We start from the raw sequence: 5,431 nt of genomic DNA, 5'->3' as shown, positions 1-5,431 counted from the left end.
AGAGAGAGAGAGAGGGAGGGAGGGAGGGAGGGAGGGAGGGAGAGAGACAGAATTCCAAGCAGGCTCTGTGCTGCCAGAATAGAAACCAAAGAGGGGCTCGAACTCACTAACTGTGGGCTCATGACATGAGATGTAATCAATAATTGGTCACAAACAACTGAGCCACCTAGGTGTCCCTCAACTTAATGTTTTTAACCAATACTTTCTGCGGTATTGGTTCCTATGCTAAACTGAGAATGAAGTTGAGTTTAGGAAGAGAGGATTCTTGTAACTCCTGGAGATAAGACTTTTGCTAAGATTAAATGTTAGGAAACCCAGAATGAGAAAAATCTAATGTTTATTTATTTTGGGGGGGGGGGGAAGGGCAGAGAGAGAGAGAGACAGAGACAGAACCAGAAGCAGGATCCAGGGTCTGAGCTGTCAGCCAAGAGCCTGATGTGGGTCTCCAACTCAGGAACTGTGAGATCATGACCTGGGCCAAAATCAGATACTCAACCGACTGAGCCACCCAAGCGCCACCAGAATGAGAAAAATCTAGAAAGATCCTTTGATTTCAGTCAGTCTTACCAAAAAAAGAAAATCAAAGTTAAGGAACACACAAGGGGCATACAAGATTTGATATAAAGGTTCCAGTTTAATCACTTACGTCTATTTGTTCTAAACAAATCTGAAATTTTGTGGCATTGTCAAAAAATTAGCTCTTTATTCCAAACAAGCAGAAAATTGATATCTCAATGATCTAGTCCCTAGTGCTTTTCAATAAAAGATTTAATAATATTCAAGTAAATACCAAGAATTGTAAGGAAATTGGTAATTTTCAGTTGCCTTAATTAGTCAATTAGCTTGAACTTCAAATATCCCAACAATGTTATTTCAAAGGAAACGTAATGCCTTTTTGAAAGTCTTGGTAAGTAGAACTACTAGGTATTCTGAAGTTTGATAAATTAGGTTGAGAGGTAAATTAGCAATCCACAGCTAATATTATAATAACACAGAATAGTGCTATCAATGATTAACTGAAATGTTAGATAGCTCTATACCATCAATTTGCCATAGACCTAACACTGATAATAGGGAGCGAAACATGCAAAATGACATATACAGATATATTCACTTCCAATATCTCCCTCAGTCCTTTGAGTTTGAAAACAAGGTTCCAGGGGTGCCTGTGTGACTCAGTCAGTTACACTGTCCAGCTCTTGATTTTGGCTCACGTCATGATCTCAGTTTTGGGAGTTCCAGCCAGGTCAGACTCTATCCTGACCATGCATTCTCCCTCTCTACCCCTCCCCAGCATGTGCACTCTCTCTCCCTCTCTCTCTCAAAATAAATAAACTTAAAAATAAAATAAAATAAAAGTCCCAGAAGAAAGGCTATTAATGTCAAAGCTAAGTGATTTAATGAGTCCCTAATCATGGACTTTAAAATTGGTTTCAGTATGGGGTCTCAATAGGAAAATAACAGTTTACTGACCTGCTTGCTGATGCCTGTGCTGAAAAATACTTTTCTCCATAAAAAGGACATAGGAAGTAACCAAAGAAAGTTTATATGACACTATTTTCAAAAGGTGTTGACTATATCAGTACATTTCAAAGGATGTCAGCTTTTTCCACACTAGGCTCAGAAATGTCCTTTCACAATTCTTTGCAAAAGGATGGCTATAGTATCTGGCCAAGAGGCTAGGATCAATCTGTAATAGTACCCACTCATTTTTGCCCAAAGAAATGTAGAGGTGACCCCTGAATAAAGCAGGTGTTGGGCTGCTGACAACGACTTCCCTCCCGCCCCTAGTTGAAAATGCACATGTAACTTGTGACTCCCCCAAAACTTTACTAATAACCCCTTTTGACTGGAAGCCTTACTGATAACATAATTAACACATATTTTGTATGTTGTATGTATTATATACTGTATTCTTACAATAAAATAAGCTAGAGAAAACAAAATGTTATTAAGAAAATCTTAAGGAAAATACACTTATAGTATTATACTGTAAAAAATTCATGTCTGAGTGGACCTGTACAATTCAAACCTGTGTTATTTAAGAGTCAATAGTATTGTGGACCCACTCACTATACAAGTATTTATACATTCCTCCTCAGAGACTGAAAATTAGTACTAATACCTCTGCATATGGTAGTTTCAGATACTGTAATTACATTTCAGTTTAACAGAGCAAGCATGGAAAATTTTTTTTTTTCTGTAAGAGGCCAGATAACATTTTAGGTTTTCTGAGCCACATGATCTCAGCAGGTACTCAACTATGTCCTTTTGCACGGAAGACAATATACAAATGAGTGAGCATGCCTGTGTTCTAATAAAACTTTATAAAAAATAAATACATTTGGTGGCAATGGTCATAGCAATGCTTATAGTTTACCCACCTCTGTATTGCCAATATAAAAGCCAATGGAACCATATCATAAAAAAGGCAGCCTGGTTAAATAAGTTATTTTGTGTATATGTGTTTTCCTCTATGTAAGTCTGTACCTGCTATAAAAAGTCCAGTAACAAACTTATCTAAACTTCTTCTGTATGAATCAGTTAATGGTCAGTCAATAAGAACTGTAATGCTTCAATTCTGATGTGACTATTGAAACATGTTTCCAAACTGATCGATAAATGCTTCAAAAGGTGTTAAATTTGACAGTGCTGGAGGGCAATGTAGTCTAATAAAAGAAATTAGCAGCCAGAGCAATGCAATTGCACCAAAGAACCCACAATGGGAACACTAAATGCTTTCAAGTTATGTTTAGGCAGTAAGAAAGAACGCTGATGGAGAAGTAAAATTTAAGTGTATTATTAAATGCAGGCCTAGTAGAAGTTTTTATCCTCCTAATGATTTTTTTTTAAGTTTTATGATATCTCCGTTTCAAAAAAATACTATAAATTATTAATTTATTTTGTAATTCAGGTTGGTATTCCCATGCTGTTTACCCTTTACTGTAAATATTTAGGGTATTGTCAATTAGCATACTATTTTTATATGACTGAGATATTCAGCATTTAAGATAGAAAGAAAAAATCTAAGGCTACAGTTCTCAGAGCTCAAGTGGGCATACATTGAGAAAGGAAAGGTGACATCTTAATTTACTACCAACCTTTTATATTACTACAAAGTTTGTAGAGATTTTTCTTCAACTTAAGACAAGGGTTTCTTTGACCTACTGAGAAGTTTCAAAATGTTCCCTTCAGGGATTTCTTGTTATTTTGCATATGTCAGCATTAAAAAGAAAAAAGGAGAAGCAACAGGTTACAATTTGCTGATCTACTGATCTCAGCAATAGATTAAAGCACTGCTTGACAGTCCTGAAAATTAGGTTTTAGTCAAGTTGGCCATTAATTGTTTATTTGGTGGTAAGGGAGGCAGTTCCTCCAGCTTGATGGACCTTGGTTTCCTCATCTGTAGAGTGAGGAGAACCTGCTTGACTAGATACTCTAAAAGGCCTCTTCCAGCTCTATTATTCTAAGACAGCTAAGATGTCAAGCCACCTACTATCAAGACACCGTGTCTCACATTTGAGCTGAGGAAAAGTGTGGCAAGCATTTAACTGTTTCGGCCCTCAACCCATTTGTGGTCCTCGCTCAAGGAACAAGGGTGTTTCTTCCCTGATCTGCTTTCTCCAACTCTTCCCTACTCGGGACAGGGAAAGGCTTTCCCACTGCCGCAATAACCCCAATTCTCCCCCTCACCCGGGTGTTTACCTACAGTCACCCTGCCTTGCCTTAAGGCTCAAGCAGGCACCGACTCCCCACAGCCCCTCGAATTCTCTCAGCCCCTATCGGATGGGAGTCACCAGAGCCCAGAGAGGAGCGCGCGTCTCCCCTCCGGGGTGGTCTCCTCTGTCCCGACTTTGGCCTCAACGTTCCCCCAAGAAGCAACTGTTCGGGCGCATTTCACCAAAGAACTTCCCCGATGACAGCCGGCTCTTCAGCAAGCTCAGCGGTTCCCGCCCCTTCCCCTCTGTTCCTCCCACCCCCCACTCCCCGCTCCCTCCCGAGGGGTGATTTTGAAAAACTAGGGAACAAGGCCTACCTGCACCGGCCAAGCCCTCAATCTGGGAAAAAAGGGCGAGAAAACGGAGACCCTTTCCTAAATCCACTCAACTTGAGGCAGGAGGGGGTTCTCCTCCCCTGGCCAGGAAGAGACAACAGCCTCGGCCGCGGGGACCGGCGGGGGATGGAGTTCTGAGCGCGCTGAGCCAGGCGCCGCTGCCAAACCTCCCGCCCCTGAGGACTACAACTCCCAGAGGCCTCTGCGAGAGCCAACGCGCCTTTCGCCGCAGAGCCCAGCCCCACTCCCGGCTTTAGGAGGTGGGGCGGTCAAGATACGCAAATCTCGTTTCCTCTGCTGCCTGCTGTTGGTTCCTGTGTGGGATGCTTCCCTGACGTTTAAAGGCATCGAGGACGAGGAACGCCATCTCCTGCAGTCTTTACACTTCCAGAGGTCACATAGGAAAGGGCTGACCTCCCATTATCAGTCTCTTTTCACAGGCCCTTCTGGCTAGTGTTCTGTACTGTCGTCACGTGCTTGAATCCCACGGACAACGAGGAAAACTGGTTTGAAAAATGTTGGGGTGGCACTCTCACTCTCATGTCTGGACACTTAGGTTTTTGTTGTTGTTTGCGTTTGTTTTCTTTTATTATTTTAATGCGTTGACGAATTTGTCTCCATGCTAAAAGAGGGGCTTTGGAGGTATATTTTAGCACCGTCTCCGCATCCCTACTAGTTTCTCCCAAAGCCACCTCAAATAAACCTATAATCTAAGTAAAATGAGTGTGCATGTTGTAACATGTCAGCCCAATCAAAGTCCCCTGGAAAGCATATAGCATCACCTACGCCGTTACATAGGAAGCCAGTAGCATCTTTTTCTCTTTTAAGAAAACAACCATAAAAACAAAAACAATAAAAAACCCACAAGTGCATTGTAATGTGATAATCCAAAGTAACAAATCCAAATTTAAAAGCTGATATTGAATGCCAAGCATTTTACATATAATACCTCTTTAAATCTCCACCATGATTCTAGAAATGTATATTATCCCTATTTTACAAACATGGGAACAACCCTATAGAATTTAAGTAACTAACCCAAGGCCAAGCAACTATTAAATGGCAGAAGAGTCAGACTTAAAACCTGATGCTCTAAAAGTCTTATTCCAAAACCTGATTTCTCGAACACCACCAAACAGTGCCTGTATTATTGAGGGCTTGACAACAAGGCAGACGATGTAAGAAGTACTGCCTCTAAGGCAGATAAAAGTTATTTTGCTAATGGTGTCCTTATTAAAAATCTTTTTGCAATTACCCTTTAGCCTGCCTTCAAATAAGCAGAACATTCTTTTGATAATTTCAGTGATAGCAAAATTCTCTTCTTTCTTTGCATTCCAGGTCTAGAAGATAATTTTGACAAGACTGAAAAGCACAAAA

At 40.7% G+C, this 5,431-nt stretch overlaps 1 protein-coding gene across 4 annotated transcripts in view; it reads right to left on the bottom strand.

Moving 5' to 3' along the window:
- SLC38A9 (solute carrier family 38 member 9) overlaps positions 1 to 4,170 on the bottom strand; it is an 89,740-nt gene extending 85,570 nt beyond the window's left edge. For 2 of the 4 annotated variants that reach the window (XM_040453117.1, XM_040453153.1), the window contains exon 1: positions 4,037 to 4,166. The gene's annotated coding sequence lies outside the window, so the exon portion shown is untranslated. Of the gene's footprint in view, positions 1 to 3,101; positions 3,202 to 4,036 lie in introns of all 4 variants that reach the window. The other 2 variants (XM_040453125.1, XR_005784010.1) reach the window with 2 other exon arrangements.
- Positions 4,171 to 5,431: the final 1,261 nt, after the last annotated feature.

This window comes from Herpailurus yagouaroundi, unplaced genomic scaffold (assembly GCF_014898765.1).
Source record: "Herpailurus yagouaroundi ecotype Mexico unplaced genomic scaffold, PumYag 29, whole genome shotgun sequence".
In the NCBI taxonomy this organism is placed as follows: domain Eukaryota; kingdom Metazoa; phylum Chordata; class Mammalia; order Carnivora; family Felidae; genus Herpailurus; species Herpailurus yagouaroundi.
The sequence above is the reverse complement of the archived record's forward strand: the minus strand, read 5'-3'. Positions and strand labels throughout refer to the sequence as shown.